General features: G+C 48.3%; 1 long non-coding RNA gene across 1 annotated transcript; it reads right to left on the bottom strand.

Moving 5' to 3' along the window:
* Positions 1-2,749: 2,749 nt before the first annotated feature.
* Positions 2,750-16,948, bottom strand: LOC144134395 (uncharacterized). Its single transcript, XR_013315134.1, has 4 exons — positions 16,804-16,948; positions 14,871-15,066; positions 4,914-5,072; positions 2,750-2,859 (listed from the first exon to the last, which is right to left on the bottom strand). It is a non-coding gene; the product is annotated as an uncharacterized LOC144134395 (long non-coding RNA).
* Positions 16,949-17,355: the final 407 nt, after the last annotated feature.

Genomic DNA, 17,355 nt, shown 5'->3' with positions numbered 1-17,355 from the left:
GAGGGTATAATCCGCCTTTTTTTCATATTCCTGTGCTGCCACCTCGCGTACAACGCTGGAAGCTCACTGGAAGGGTACTGTGCGCTCAACCCGACCGGACTGAGTGCCGCTGCGGAGCACGTTTTGTTGGAATCTGTCAACGATGGCGTGTTCTGGGCAGCACCTGGTACCTGGAAGATTTCTAGGATTGACTGATGGCTGGGTGCGAAGTCCGAAGCAGGCTGCTGTGCCCACCGAAGAGCAAATTCTTCAGTATCTCCGATTATCCGGCATGCGATGCGAACGCCAGCTGAGCAAGGGCCGCCGCTTCAAAGATGAAGGCTACATTCCGAACATAATGTTCAATGAAATATCCCCGATCAGTGAGGTTGGCGTTTTCCGCTGTGTATGCCTGCCATCCATTAAAAGGTGGATACTACATCGTGCACGCCGTAGCAGTGCTGAAAACGACTGGGGATAACAGTTTCCACAAGCAATCGTTGTGCTCAAGCGCTTCCGAATAGCTACACGAACTACGAAAGCACAAGCGTACTCGCAACATGGCAGCTATGCTAGAATTTCACTTTATTTTCCCACAGCACACCGCTGCATAGGTTAAACAAGCATGCGCGTCCATAAAGACGAGCGCGAGGGGCGCACATTGAGTCATTCCGGCGATACCACGCAGCGCTCTTCATCATGGATATGATGCGAACACACGCATAACGCACACTGTAAAAAAAAATTGCTCCTATTTATGGCAAAACGTGCTGGTAAATTGTTGCCGGAGGCTTTCCGTAATCTTTAAATTGTAGGTGCTGTAAAAAGACTGGCTCTCCGTAGAAAATAAAACGGAAAGGTGTCGTACAAATAATCCAGGTTACGTAAACTGAATACGGAGAAATGCCATAAAAATAATGCACGCTTCATAAAACATAATACGGAGCAATCATTTTTTAAAATGAAATCTTCAGTAATTTTTATGGCAGTACTTTATTCATGCATGGTCACCCCGTAATTATAAAACATGTAGTTCATTTCGTGTTTATGACAGTCCCAGAAATTCAAAACTAGTGTTTTATTCCAGCCATTCCATGTAAACACTTCAAAAGCTGAACTATTCCGAATCCTTCTGTATGAAATGGGATGCACATGCATTCATAAAAAGCTGTGTTGTGTGTTGAAAAAATTAAGAATGCTGTACATGGTGAACATAATTCATATATTTGCTACAGCAGCCATGGTGAAATGTTCAAAAAAAGTACAGCATTGGTTCAGTCTTGCACAGCTTTTCTGCCTCTTGTGCTGTTGTTGCATACAACTGAAGAATGCAGTGGTGAATGCCCCTCATAAGACGCCTTTCATCCAATGGTGTTGGCTGGTTCTCATGATGTCGTGGCTAATCCTCTAAATGGGATGAACCATGACGCCATGACAATTGGCCTATGCTATTGGCTGGAGAGATGATGTTTTTATCCGGCCAAGATGTGTAGTCTCGCACTCGTGCTGATTGTCACCTTTTTGGGCATGATTAGCAGCTTTGTGTCGTTTTTCTTTTGGTTTTTTCTCTCTTGTCTGTGTTTGGCGTTCTTAGTATTTAAGATGCTTGGACGTGAATTAAAAATCTAGTTGCGAGTCAGCGCTTGTGGTGTCCTTTCTTCGTTGTGTCCCATTGTTTTATTGATCTGTTCAAATATGAATAGGTGGTAAAAGATAAGCATCTTTGTTCAGTACGGTGGGACAATAAAATATGTCAACGTGAAAACACGAGTCGAAAAAATTCCCGACATGAGGATAGAAGAGGCCATTCTAAGCTACTTTTGATGTCAGTGATACTGCTACAATGCGAATAGTTGTGGGATACAAAACAGGCGGCTCGGTTCTGAAATTTTTTCCAATCTATTGTCAAGAAATTGCGTGTACGGGTCCCATATGACACAAGCATATTCTACGATTGAGTGGACATTTGTTACATAGAGCAGTTTTTCACATCTTGGGGAGCATATTTAAAGTTTTGTCTGATAAAATTTAAAGAGTTAGCAGCCTTCAGAGTTAAAGTGTCTACATGGCGGTTCCATGTCAAGTCGGAGCTAAATGTTACTCCTAGGTATTTTGCCTGGCTTACTTGAGAGATCATTTCAGTACTTAAATATTACTGTGTATTGATCGGTTTATGCTTTTGGGTAAAACGAACATGCTTGTATTTATACACATTTAGACATATAAGCCAAGAGCGACACCAGGATGAAATGCAGTTGAGGTCATTTTCAAGTTCTATCCTGTCCGAATCATGTTTTATTCTTCAGTACAAGACGCAATCATCAGCGTACAATCTAATTTTGGAGGTTATACCGTAGACAATGCCATTTACGTAGATCAAAAACAGTAGTGGGACGAGAAGTGTCTCCTGGGACACACCTGGAAGGACGGAAACGTCTGTCGATTGGGATTCATTAAATTAGACCTTTTGACTACGTCCTGTCAAATAATTTTGTATCCAGCAAAGTATATCGAGTGGAAAGCTAAGAAAGGATAACTTGTGCAAAAGCCTAATAAATAGCCTAATAAATATCGTAAAGAGATGACCTCTTTTTAGTGGCATATAAAACCTATTATCAGAGATGTGCAGATACATAATTTTCCATAGAGGAGTAACTTAAGCTGCATACAATGTGAATGTGTCTAATGGTCAAGACATCTGTTAATTCCACGCATTACCAACATTTAAGCAAAAGTTGAAAGCATCACAAAGCAAAACGTCGACTTACAACTTGAAGCCCTAGTTTGTTTACAAGGTTCATAATTTTTGATGGCACAGATGTCCTGGAACGTTTCACATCTTTCTGCCTGCTTTCATTCGGCAGATTTAAGTCAAACTGCCTGTAGGGAAAAAAAAAGACATGCTTTACATGTAGAGTCCTTTGCATACGAGTGCACTGCTCAAAAATCCCAACACAGATTTATGTCTCGAAAGAATCATGACGCAGTGACAGCATGAAAGCGTAAGTGTGTACAGACCATGTGTATAATAATTTGCAAGACACCATTTTGTTTGCCCCTCCTCTGCAATGCCTGCCTAGGGCCATTAAAACGTTTAAATAAAGAAGCAGCACTTTTATGGCCAATGTTTATACTGGTGATACTGAAACCAGATATTCAGAAATATTGCCTACATCGAACACACCAATTATTCCCTTTAAAATCTTATGTAAAAATACAGGGAAGTCGCATTGTATATCGAATTCATATTTCCTAACCGCGCTCTTCAGTCACTTTCTGTGTGCACAGACGGGTCGGTTGTGCGGTTTTGGGAACCTTCTGATAGTGCTAGCACTGTGAAACTGCATGTAGAGGTTAACGTGGCATGTGCTTGAGGGTGGTCTTAGGTCTCGTGCAGTCACTTCTCATGCCACATCACTGTTATGCTGTAAAGTCAAGCTACCTTAAGTCTAGAGTCTAGAGACGTCCCTCACTTGCTTCGCTGCTGAAGGCGTTGTGGGAGGGAGCAAACTGTGTCTTCATTTTAATGTATGAGTATTCAATTTATGGTGCACTAGCAACAGAATTGGACCTTTTAAAATAAACAGTCCCTAAGCACCGCACGCTACAGTTTTTATGCTAAGCAAGTTAGGCCGACCAGTGCCTAGCGTGTGGTGCACTGCCAGCACGCCGGTGGGTGGCACATTACTGCAAGAAGGTCATCATTGGCTTGAGTGAAACGTACTCTTGCGTCTAGGTCATAGGCAAGCTTATTATTAATACTATCATGGCCGTAGGCAAGGACGAAGTGCAGTGCATGTAAGATGACGAGGACGAAATGTGTGTTCAGGCGTTGGCGCCAGTTTGTTGCTCTGATCTTTGGTGGGCTCACGCTGTACATGCCTTCAATATGCTATATAATATCAAATTATTTTGCAATGTCTTTCGAGTTCAATATATCCTGGTTCGACTGCAATACAGCTTTGTTCTCATGCCAGGAAGTTGCGAGGTCAGTATTCAGGCTTAGTTATGTCTCCATAATTGAGCTCAAGTATATCCCACAGAGTTGCCAGTTAAACAAGCTTCAGGCACTACTAGCCTGCCCAGTCATTTTTCATCTTCTTAAGGCGCAGCATGTGGACACAAGTGAGCAAATTAATTTCCGGTTGGTAGCTGTTCTTTGGAATAGCTGTGCAGTAAATTGTGTACGGCAAGAAAGGTATAAGAGGCAGGTGTAGCTGTGGACAAATGAAGTAAAGTAACTATTGTGTGTATGAGAAGCTTCAGATGCCGAAGAAGTATGCTGTCAAAGGCTGCAGTTACCTCCTCTGTTATATATCAGCAATCAGGTACAGTACAAAAAGCAGCGGCTGGATTTTACACTGAGGGCCTATGAGAAACAATTAACCGAAATCAAGCTGTCCGTGCTGCCCCTAAGAACACTTGGCCAATTTTTTAGCAGTATCACAAAGGTGTAGAACAGATGGTTGCACAGCAGCCTGTGATGCAGTGAGGCTGCAAAGAGCCAAGAATATGCACATGCATTCAAAGTGCTTGCAAAGTGCTTGCCATTTTCATCCTCTTTTTCCGCTCTTCTATGTCACACAGCACTGTACGGCTGTTGTTCAGCACTGTTGCGGCACTGTTAAAGAACTGGCCGTGTGTACATCAAGTTCAGCTTGCCAAAGCGGTACAAAGCACATGTGGAGACACACAGAAAAACTATGCATTGGGTACTGGAACCTACACCAGGCAAGGTTTAGAAAAAACAAAATAAGCTAGTCCAAAATAAGCTAGTCAGTGGTCGGTGCACAGAATACATTTGCAGCGCATAAAAATATACTAGGAGGCAAAATGCTTCTTATTAAAATGGCTGCAAGATCTGTAAACATTATATTGCCAGAATTACTAGGAAAAGAATTTGGTCCCAAAGTCTTTTAATGTGGGGCACTCACCTTTGTACAAATTTGAGGGATATGGCAGCACCCTCTGGATACTCCTGATTCGTTATGTAGTATAATATGAAGGCAGTACATGCTGCTTCAGTGAAGTCACTTGCTTCTGAGAAAATGATTTGGTTCTCACAACAAAGCACTGTTCGCTGTATATGCTTCCTGGAAAATGAAGAGCCACAGTTAAAAGACTTAAAATTTTGAATCTATGCAGTGCTTGTTCCTTTTCTGCTAACTCCTGAACCACCATATATTTTAAATAAAAGTCAAAGAAGTCAATTCCTAGCAATGACAAACAGAAGAAAATAAGATTAGACTGTATTGGTTGGACAGAAAGTCCTTACGGTAGCTGTATTGGTTGGGAGAGAAAGTACTTACGGTAGTATAGTAATTCCATACTAATTGGGTTAAACGCAGGATAAGGCCCATGCTAGAATTTTACCTTCGAGATAAAATGTAGTCCTCAATTAGAACTCTGAGGTATGCAACCTGGGCAGGTGTTATCTTCGGTGCAAGAAGAACATCAGTTATTTGCATTAATGTAAGCACAAGGTGATAAACTAGATCATCTTCCCGGGTTCGAACCCGACCGCGGCGGCTGCGTTTTTATGGAGGAAAAACGCTAAGGCGCCCGTGTGCTGTGCGATGTCAGTGCACGTTAAAGATCCCCAGGAGGTCGAAATTATGCCGGAGCCCTCCACTACGGCACCTATTCTTCCTTTCTTCTTTCACTCCCTCCTTTATCCCATCCCTTACGGCGCGGTTCAGGTGTCCAAAGATATATGAGACAGATACTGCGCCATTTCCTTTCCCCAAAAAACCAATTAATAATAACCAAATAATGTCTGCCACATTGGTGCCAATGCAGAAAGGCAGCAGCTTAAGTGGAGTGCAATTTTGCATTGCATGCCCAGAAAGCTTAAAGCCCTGGCTGAGCACTTTTGCAGGCTTATTGCGCAAGTCAAGTTTGGTATATTTGACTGTTGATATCCTGTTTTTGAGGTAATCATATGTGAACGAGCATTTTTTGTTCACAAAATAATGAATATACAATGCAACATAATGCTTAACCACCCCCTTAAAGAGGTCATGTGCAATGCATGTCAGCAGTCTAGAATTACACACATGGAAAAACTTAACGGCATGGAACGGAGACTGTTCAACAATACGACAGTCACTATTAGTTGAGGAACTTCCTGCAATGCGCTCGACGCATTCATCATAATGCTGAGGCGTTCGCTTTTCCCCAGTCGCAAGAGGTTCCTGCTCAAAATGAGAGCGAGTAACAAAGCAGAACCTGTAAAAGTAAGCGCTTGTGCTAAAATTCCGTGCAAAGTCACCAACGCCATGACTGCCAAGGTTGCCTCCCATTATAGAGTCTAGCCGCACATCATGATGGGCTCCACTGATCAACACTCCTGACTTCTCAAGACTGACCATGTCCTCTATCAATGGCTGCAGCACCTTTGCCAACCCAAATTCTTTGATATCCTACTGGCGGCATAGCAAAACCATCTCCGTGGCTTTCACACGAGACCTACAGTACAAAGACACATTTCCAAGTGTCAGGTACACACCCAGCAGCTTAAAATCGCCCTTCGCAGAACCTGGAGGGTTTGCAATTTCAAATTCATTTTGATATAACAAAATTCGTATCGATTTACCCTTCATGTTTTTGAGAGGCTCACACAAAATGTAATCTTCCAAACATTCTTCAGAAGCCGTATTCTTCTCACTGCTTACCTGAGATGTTGAGAGTTTCATAAGGCTTTCAGCTGGTACATTGTGATATATAGACTCAATATTCTGGCTGCTGAGGCTTAGAGACACTTCCACGGGTTCTATAAAGTTGAAGTTTTCTTTATAAAAGTCGTGGCGGCAGTATGATGACCTCAGAGTTGTAGACATCCCACTATGAAGCGCGTCTTTTGTAAACACTCATCCAATTTTCACGAGTACGTCTTCTGGAACGTCAACCAGGCCCTCCAGTGAAATCTGATTCCTCAAGCTATGCAATGTATCAATCTCCTGAACTATGGTTTGTACTGTGCTTGCTGGCAAATGATGTTGCATTTCCAGCTTAAGCAGAAACTGGGCAAGGTTGGTAGTGAAGAGGTTGCTACTGGAGGGGTAGCTAGCACTGGCCCCGAAGCTACATACACTATTTGTATCAGTGGCTGATGATTGTCGACTGTGGTCAGCTTCTGGCATGCTCTCTGGCTCCAATTCCAGGTGAGCACTGTGATGACCCCCATAATGCGCAGGTCCACACGGGACGGAGAGGCAAAGAGACACCGTATGGCTCAGTTTAAACAAACAGATATATTCAATAGTTATACATGATTAAGATTCAGAGGCTGGGGCGTCCGAGCTTACGTGCCGACGACTTCATGGGGGCGATGGAGTGGCTCCGGAGTTGGGCTCGAGCGGTTACTGGCAGAAGCTGCACGCCGACGGGCTTCGGCGCTGAAGGCCCTCTTGGCGAACGATGTCGTCCTGAGCGTCCTTCTTCCGTACTGCTTCTCGATTTTTATATCCTCTTCTCCACACTCCCTAGGGTGAGGACGCCCACGCCGGAGGGGAAGGAGGGGGGGGGCTAGGGCTTTCACTTGGGCGCACAAACATACCACCGCACTTATTGTCTCGCCCCCCTCACGTGTTGAGTCCGAGGGAAAGAAGGTTGTCTTCGAGGTAGCGCATAGCGTCGGCTGTGGTAAGGCGCGCTCTGGCCCGCTGACAGTTCCCGCGGGTCACCGGCCTCCATTCTCCATCCATCAACTGACACTCGCTCCTCAAGGTAAGGCGCGCTCTGACCCGCTGACAGTTCCCTTGTCCTGGAATGTGCTCGGGAGGGCCGCCCCTGGAACCGCCACGCCAATTGGGGAGGATAAAGCCTGTTTACCCGCGGCGGCGGCGGCGGGTCCGGTTGGGTCCGGTTGGGCTTAAACTCCTTCGTTCTGGTTGTCACTCTCAACGAGCATGGCTGGGTAATTGATGATGCCTGTCATCTGGGTCTCCGTCTACGCCGCGCCGTCGAACGTGGAACCTCGTAGCACACACAAGGAATGTACCTCGTAGCACACACAAGGAATGTACCTCGTAGCACACACAAGGAATGTACCTCGTAGCACACAAGGAATGTCACACTCGCTCACCCTCCAGAAGAATGTTCTCCGAACATTTGAGTCCCTGCAGCTCCCCTTGTCTTTCTGAATCGCCTCGCACAGTGCGTCCGACAAAACACTTTTCGCTGCACTCAACACCACTGCACAACACCATATGCCTCCGCTGTCATAACTGGCGTCTCCAGGGGCAGCACTGATCTTCTTTTACAGATAAACATGAAACTCAGCACCCAAGCCTCTCCTTTCTAGTCCAAACTGGACGAAATAAATTTACCACAGTTACAAAGGAGCTCCCACTTCTAGCACGATCACGGCACAGACAAAAATATAGATAACGAAAGGAAGTAGGGCAGGTTCTGCATGCGTTCCGCATGCTCCCCTGTGAAGGTGTTACTTAATGACAGAAAGGTTTAACTACCAACTCCGATAACTTAACACATAAGCACATAGCAATGTTATGAGCTGTGGCATTACACAATTCTAACCAGTTCAAAACTCCGCTCTGTTTACACCATTAGTCCGACTTAGCTTTCCGATTTCGCAGCGGATATCGGCCTTCATGAGTCATACTAAGTAAGTCTGTGACCCTTTGTCTGCTTTGGGACTCGCGAGGGCTCGTGGCAGGAGCCTCTCCTGGCGTTATCTGCGCGGCAACCTCGCGCGCTTCTTCTTCTAGCAATGCATGAAGTAAATCCGGTGGCATTCTGGCCGTCACCTCTGGCGCCTGCCGAACAAATGCAGGAGAGGGCGTTTCTTGCGAACTATCTGCGCGCTCCGCTTCACTTCTGTCCCCATCAAAATCCGCGCTTTCCCTTTCCTCATTTCGTGAATACTGAACCGGTGCCGACTTCAGGCGATTTGCGTGTATCCTTATCAAGCGCCGGTTCACGTCTCGGACTCTGAAGTTTACCGGAGAAAGCTTCTCGACAACCTCGCACGGTCCTCTCCACTTCGTCTGGAACTTACGAGCTAGCCCAATCTGCCTTTGGCAGTTTTCAATGTACACGCTGTCCCCCACATTAAACGGCGCGTCTCTAGCACTGCGATCGTGCACCTCCTTCCTGCGCTTCGCCGCTTTCTTTAAGGCCTCCTTTGCGATGTCCCTCGCCACTTGCAAGCGCGATTCTAGCTCAACCTTATAGTCGTCCAGTGAAGCGTATGGGACACGACGGGGGCCCTCTGGCACTTCACTAGGCTGGTCCGGGTCTCGGCCGTAGAGAAGAAAGAATGGCGATTCGCCCGTGCTCTCGTGTGCTGCGGAATTGTAGGCAAACATTGCATACGGGAGCCACAAGTCCCAGTCCCGCTGGTCGCGCGAAACAAAATGCGACAGGAACCCGGCCACGGTTTGGTTCAGTCGCTCCACCGCGCCGTTGCAAGCCGGATGGTACGGTGTTGTCTGCTTCTTAGCGATCTTAAGCAGCTCGCAAACTCTCCTCATTAGCTGCGACATGAAGTTCGTTCCCCGATCTGTCAAGAGTTGCCTCGGGGGTCCATGTCGGAGCACGATCTGTTCGACAAATGCTCTTGCAACCGTGTCTGCCTTCTGATCTGGGAGTGCTACCGCTTCCGCGTATTTTGAAAGGTGGTCGACAAATACTAAAATGTACTTGTTTCCGGAAGTGGTCGTGGGCAATGGGCCCATTATGTCCATACCTGTCCGCTCGAAGGGAGCCGAAACCTCAGGGAACGGCTGAATTGGAGCTGGTCTTCGTCCCTTGGGTGTTTTTCTTTCGAGACAGGAATGACACTTCACACAGTAGTCTCTAACATCCTGTCGCATGCCACTCCAAAAGTACAAACGCTCCACACGCCTGCGTGTCTTCGCTACGCCAAAATGACCGGCGCATGGCGCATCGTGAAACGCGCGAAGAACCCTTTCTGTCCACGACCGAGGTATGACGACTCTCTCCCAAGCGGTTTTCTCTGGTCTCCCTTTCCTGGTTGGCCTCGTGCGCCGACACAGGGTGCCGTCTTTGCCAATGAAATAACCTAGCTGTTCGGGGTGAGACGGTGCGCCCTCTAAGCTTTCGATTATTCGCTTCAGGTCAGGATCTTTGCACTGCTCTGTGCGTAATTCGGCGGGGTCGACTACGGGGACAAACTCATCTATAGCTGCCACGGCAGCTGTGCGGCTGAGTGCATCAGCATTCAGATGTGTCTTTCCTGACTTGTGCTCAACTTCAAAGCAGTATTCCTGCAGGTGTAGATTCCATCTAGCGAGTCGCGAGCTAGGGTCCCTGACACTCATCACCCATTTCAGAGGATGGCAGTCTGTGACTAGCTTGAATTTGCGGCCGTAAAGGTAGCATCTGAAGTGCTTTACTGCCCAGACAACGGCGAGGCACTCCCTTTCCGTAGCTCCGTACTTTTGCTCTGTGGGGCTCAGCTGTCGGCTAGCAAAAGCAACGGGATGTTCTTTGCCCTCGATAACCTGAGATAGCACGGCACCAACTGCGAACTTTGACGCATCTGTGGCCATAACGAAGGGCAAATTAAAATCCGGGTGGCGCAACAGCGGTGCACTCATTAGCTTCCTTTTCAGGGCCCCAAAAGCATCCTCCGCGTTTTCGTCCCAGCGAAAGGCGACATTTTTGGCTGTTAAGGCGGTGAGCGGCTTAGCGAGCTTGGCGAACTCCTCTATGTGCCTTCGGTAGTAACCGATCAGGCCGAGAAACTGCCGGACCTGGCGGACGCTAGTCGGGGATGGAAAATCCGAGACACACCTTAGTTTCTCAGGGTCCGGTCGCACGCCGTCAGCTGAAACAACGTGCCCGAGGTATTTCACCTCGTTTTTGAGGAATTGGCACTTAGAGGGCTTCAGCTTGAGACCCGCTCCTCTTAGTCGCACCAAAACCTGCTCAATATCGCGCAAATGGTTCTCAAAACTGTCACTGTATATGATAATGTCATCCATATACACGAAGCACAGCCTCCCCAGAAGACCTGCCAGGATAACATCAGCGGTTCTCTGCCAGACAGCAGGACTGTTGGCCAGACCCATCGGCATTCTTTTCCATTCATAGTGCCCTGAGGGCGTGTTGAATGCCGTTTTCTCGGCATCTGCCGGATCCATTGCTATCTGCCAGAATCCCGCCGCCATGTCCACTACCGTGAAGTACCTGGCAGAGCCCAGCTGAGAAAGCGTCTCCTGTATATTGGGGATGGGGTATGGATCGATGCGAGTTACGGCATTTAGTTTGCGGTAGTCCACTACCAATCGATACGAGCCATCTGGCTTTTCCACCAATAGTGCTGGTGCTCCCCAGGGTGACTTTGAGTGTTCGACAATGCCGCGATCAATCAGGTCCTGCACCTGCCGCTCCATCTCCTCACGTTGGGAGTAAGGAATCCTGTACGCACGCTGGTAAACGGGCGATGAAGTGCCGGTTTCTATCCTGTGCTTTATAACGCCACAGCAGCCCAAATCCAGGTTGGACGCGGCGAATACCTCCGAGTAGTCGTTCAGCAAACCAGCCAGAGCCTCCCTCTCCCTGGATTTTACGTGAGAAAGATCGAACGACACCTTTGGAGCAGCCGAAGGACTAGCATGCTCTACAGTTGCGAGTACCGTATCGGTGGGCTCACGTTGCTCTATCGCAGAGGTGAAGAAAGCCAATGTTTTGTTCTTGGGAAGGCTCAGTGGCTGCTGGCTACAGTTAACCACCCGTAGGGGCACTCTGTGGGCGTCATTAACTGTAACGAGGCACGCGGCTGCCTTCAGGCCATTGCTGAGAGAGTCGACCGGCTCAAGCACTCCCACGGCGCCGCTCTCTACATCTGAAGGCACAAACGCGTACAAAATGTGCTCCGACCAAGGAAGGACGACCGCCTCCTCGACCAGCTGGACGGCAACCCGCGAATATACCTTCTCCAATGATCCCACTGTTTGACGGGTGTCAATATCGGTAATGCGAATCTCAGCCCCTCTCCTGTTCAAAAACGGAACTTTTGAGCCGCCCGCATTAACCTCTTCCTCAGAGAATGAGACTACTACCTTCCCTTTTCTCAAAAAATCCTGCCCTAATATACCTGACACTCCGTTTGGCAGAGACACCGTGTCCGGGCATACGTAGCAGGGGTGCTCCAATGCAATTCCGCCGAGCGAGAAGTGTAACCGGTAGAGTCCACTTATGCCAAGAGGATCCCCCGTTGTGCCTACAAATTTGGTTGCCATACCACCAGACGCTTCCAACACCTCGCGGTCCCCCTTCCTTCGAAGCGTGTTAAAACTGCTCTCCTTAAGCAATGTCACCTTTGACCCCGTATCTATCAACAATTCCATACAACAACCATTTAACTTGCAACGCACAACAGGGCATGCCTCGTCGGCCACACAAACTACCACCACCTCATCATCTACTGCTCCTTCCCCACGCTCCTCAGGCTGGGGAGGACTAACTAGTTTTTTGTCTCGGTATCTGGAGCCCCGATGTAGGCTTGCTTAGGGCGTGTCTCGCCTGCTTCTCTTTGTGGCTCCCCACGGCGCACGTTTTGGCAGAACCTGGCGATGTGTCCGCGACCCTGGCAAGCGAAGCATACGATTTCTTCAAAATCTCGCATACCGCGCCTGTAGCTTTGTGGCGGTCTCCGGTTTCCAGCGAATGGGCGCTGTTGAGCGCGCGCTTCAACCTGGCATTCTACCTGCTGAGATAGCAGCTGTTCTAAGCGATCTAACCGCTCTGTCAAGAGAGCAACCTCAGGGTTGAGCACCGCTCTCTCTATGACGCGTACTCTCGCTGCGGCTGTCGTTAACGCCTCATTTTGTTCCTCATCCAATGCGGCCTCCACGGCTTGGTCGAAATTGCTCGGCTTGCGCGAGAGCACGAACCGGCGCACGGGGTCTTGCAGACCAGCCACGAACAAAGCGGTCATTTCCTCTTTAAGTATATCCTCCGCGTATTTCTTCTTAAGCTGGTCTCCTTCCTCCTCCCTGCTTAACGTATCGCGCGCTAAGCGCTGAAGCCGCGACGCAAACGTTCGCACGTCCTCTCCTACCATCTGTCCGGCGTCACGGAACCTCTGTACTCGCACGTGACGTGGTTCAGTGTCAAAATGCTCAAACGCGAGCTTCTTAAATTCCGCAAATGATTTTGTGGATTTTACTTTTTCGTCTCGCCATGCAAAATCATGAGCAGCTCCTGCCATCTTACACCTCGCCATTCCCAGCATTTGAGCATCGGACCATCCCCCCATTTTCCCAATCTCTTCTAGCATTGAAAAGAAATCGCAGATTGGAACCCCTGTCTTATCTCCCGTAAACGTCGGAATGACGCTTCCTAATGCCAGCATGCTTGCTCCGAGCGACGGCTGTGGAGTGGGAGCTCCCTCAGATAAAGACATTTTTTTTTCAAGCCCTCCGGTGCCTCAAGCCTCTCAAATGGGGGTAAAAGTCCCACAATCAGTCCCGTGATTCCCTTTTGATTACAATTTTGAAGTCATGAATGTCGCAGCATTCAGAGGACATTTGCTTTTGAGACCCCACTTCTGACACCAGTGTGATGACCCCCATAATGCGCAGGTCCACACGGGACGGAGAGGCAAAGGGACACCGTATGGCTCAGTTTAAACAAACAGATATATTCAATAGTTATACATGATTAAGATTCAGAGGCTGGGGCGTCCGAGCTTACGTGCCGACGACTTCATGGGGGCGATGGAGTGGCTCCGGAGTTGGGCTCGAGCGGTTGCTGGCAGAAGCTGCACGCCGACGGGCTTCGGCGCTGAAGGCCCTCTTGGCGAACGATGTCGTCCTGAGCGTCCTTCCGTACTGCTTCTCGATTTTTATATCCTCTTCTCCACACTCCCTAGGGTGAGGACGCCCACGCCGGAGGGGAAGGAGGGGGGGCTAGGGCTTTCACTTGGGCGCACAAACATACCACCGCACTTATGGTCTCGCCCCCCTCACGTGTTGAGTCCGACGGAAAGAAGGTTGTCTTCGAGGTAGCGCATAGCGTCGGCTGTGGTAAGGCGCGCTCTGGCCCGCTGACAGTTCCCGCGGGTCACCGGCCTCCATTCTCCATCCATCAACTGACACTCGCTCCTCAAGGTAAGGCGCGCTCTGGCCCGCTGACAGTTCCCTTGTCCTGGAATGTGCTCGGGAGGGCCGCCTCTGGAACCGCCACGCCAATTGGGGAGGATAAAGCCTGTTTCCCCGCGGCGGCGGCGGCGGGGTCCGGTTGGGTCCGGTTGGGCTTAAACCCCTTCGTTCTGGTTGTCACTCTCAACGAGCATGGCTGGGTAATTGATGATGCCTGTCATCTGGGTCTCCGTCTACGCCGCGCCGTCGAACGTGGAACCTCGTAGCACACACAAGGAATGTACCTCGTAGCACACAAGGAATGTCACAGCACTAAGTGCTTTCTAAAATGCCTCTGCCCTTTTGGCGGTACCTTGAGACATGCATTCTGAATGAACCAGCTGTTCTCAACACACTAACACACCCAGTAAAAGGGCACACAACTGCTTCAGCTGAGTTGCTCAAGTGGCTGGCTACATGACACAGAAATTGGGAGCGGTTAGGTTCTAAAGTCCCGCATGATGAGACAGGACTCTGGAAAAGGCTGCTATCAGAGTCACGGCGTGGTCTCTTATGGCGCCTCGAGAGATAGCTTCTAAAGCTTCCATATTTACTAAACATAGCACCACATGAACCGACTGGGCAAGGTGCACCAGCCGCTACGCTTTTCTGAAACTTGAAATGGTCAAAGTAGTGTGACAATGAATGAAAACTTTAACTTCAAACATTACAAGAGGGCATATTTGACTAGTGATGAGCACTAAACACATCTACACAGAAAGAATATGCATCATGAAACATTATGGTCACACTCACATGAAGCAGTTTGAGTTACACTGGGATTGCTGGTGTGTTCCACAAGAGCTGGAATCACCGCAAGAAATGTCCTTGACAGCCTTGTACAGAAGTGCTGATTGAAGCTTCTGGTAGCAACTTGCCATCCAATCAGCCCCTCAGAATGAAACTCGGGATCACAGTCGAAGCTGCAGCCCCCAGGAGTTCTAAACACAGGCTTGGGAATAAAAGAAAATTAGCAGATTAGGACGAGTAGTCATTTCCTATAGTGTAGAGCACACAGCACTTTAACTTCCACAGCAAAAATCTATTGCTTGCTTTGAACTGTACTTTGGCCAGACGCCTGAAAAAAGCAATTGTAGGGAGACAGGCCGAAAGTGCCTAAGGAGGTTACATAAGCATTCTAGGTGTGCGATTCGATGTATTGCTCCGCTTGCTTACATCCATCTATGGACCGGGGAAGCCCCACTTCCTCGCCACCTGCTAGCTAAGTCATGTTCGTTCATTTTCACCACCTCAGAGCTATCAGTCAGTTCAGTAATTTGTTGTACTGCATCTTGGACAGTGACACAAAACCGTGCATGGCCGTCACAAAAAACTATCATGTTCCGGCTGAGCAGCAGTCCCATTGCTGCCATCAACACGCAGATCATACTCGTTCAAACCAGTGCCACAACCCAATGACAACGTGTCAAACTAGCTCTTAGAAGTATACTTCCACTTCTGTTTTCGTCTGTGAGCTCTCATTTAAACTATGTTACATTTTTAATGACGACAACAATTCCTCCTATAAGCACCACTTCAAGTACTACCACCGTCACCTTAATTACTGGTGGGCTAGAAGGAGTCTTTCCACGTCACGGAGTGACTCTTCAACTGCGGAAGTGACTTCTGATCACAATGGACTGCTGCATTAAATCAACAAAAATAGTCAGTTTTCATTAATCGAAAAATAATATTCAGCAAAAAAAAACTTGCGTTCTAGAATAAACATCGAAAAAAGTATGCCGAATTTTAATAAATAAAAGCTGAAAAGTCCAACAGATAGCTATGAAGGATACTTATGTGAAGAACACCGTGCGCTGACAATGCAGAGCACACCGGCGTAGTCGCATGTTGTGGGATATCTTTACTATGGAATGGTTCTTGAACAGTTGAGAGACACTTTTTAGCGGAAAACAAAAAAAAACAGGACTGCATTACAGAACTGAGTGCAAAAAAGGTCTTTACAGGGCCGTCTACAATTCTCTTCTGACCTGACTCGACGCTTGTAAGCTGTATTCGTCATCTTACTCTCCTCGTCGGCTCCAGCCTTTTCCCCCGAGTTCACCTAGCGCAAGAGCCGTCTCGAATTCACCGCGGACGTGCCGTGCCATGTACGGCCGTGCGGTATCTATGCCGAATCTCGCTTTTGCTCCCTCCATTCGCGTTCGTGGCCACTTCTGAAGGACGCCGCAATTTTTCGCCAGGCTGCAATCCCGTGACGAGAAGGCAACCGAGCTATGTGCTTATATCTGGTGCTGGCCTGTTTACATAAGATGCGACATGGGCACCGTTGTTTTTATTTCTTCTTAACCTCCCCACACTGTATTGTCTCACGGTGGCCATCGACTGTGCTGATCACCGCTGCCTGAACTGTCTCACGTGGATCGCGGACACGCGACGACCAGCCGACACGGCAACCGCTGCTTTACGTCTTAAGATCCGAAGTCGAGCGAAGCGCACACAAAGCGGCGGGTAAAACGAGACGCGCGCTGAGGTGTTGTGCGTGGCTCGCTCCCATGGACAACCTTCTTATGGATTCGATGTGCATTTGCTACATGAGCAAATAGCAAGGTTGGCGCAACAGGTCGCGAAGCGAACACGTTTATGGCTCTCAACGCGGGAACCGGCGCCATGAAGGCGATGCAGCACCGCACACCACATTTAATAACGTTAGCAAACTGACCCTTACCTTGTCGCGAAGAACAGAATTCTCCAAAAGGAAGCAGGCTCACGCCGGGCTGCTCGTTGAGGAAGGAAGGTCGTTCCAGGTGAGTACAAAGACTGCGTTGCTTTGATGCGGGGAACGAAGAGACGTGCACGCCAAACAACGCGCTCCATATCGGTGACGCGAAGTACACTATAGCCAAACTTTTCCTCTTTCATGGCTATAACCAAGTTATAGCCAAGTCAAGTCGCCAAATGCTGCAGTGCACATGGATAAATGGAAGGGAGGTAGAAGCGTCACCTTCGATGTGGGGTGGTCGCAGATGCTTTTACGCTCTTCAAATCCTCGCATCAACGTTGCTAGACTGTGGAAGGAGAAAATACGGACAGGATACGGATAACTCGTCCGTTTTCTCCTGACGGCAGATGTCGTAACCTACTTAAGGACAATTCTGCCAAAAAGTTACGGAATTTTTTTGCAGTGCACCTTCTTCTTCTGCCTCTTAATACGTGGCACATACCCACACCGGGGGATTGGCCAGGGTGTAGTGGCATAAACAAGAAAATTTTCATAGGA

Source organism: Amblyomma americanum, chromosome 1, assembly GCF_052857255.1.
Source record: "Amblyomma americanum isolate KBUSLIRL-KWMA chromosome 1, ASM5285725v1, whole genome shotgun sequence".
NCBI lineage: Eukaryota > Metazoa > Arthropoda > Arachnida > Ixodida > Ixodidae > Amblyomma > Amblyomma americanum.
The sequence above is the reverse complement of the archived record's forward strand: the minus strand, read 5'-3'. Positions and strand labels throughout refer to the sequence as shown.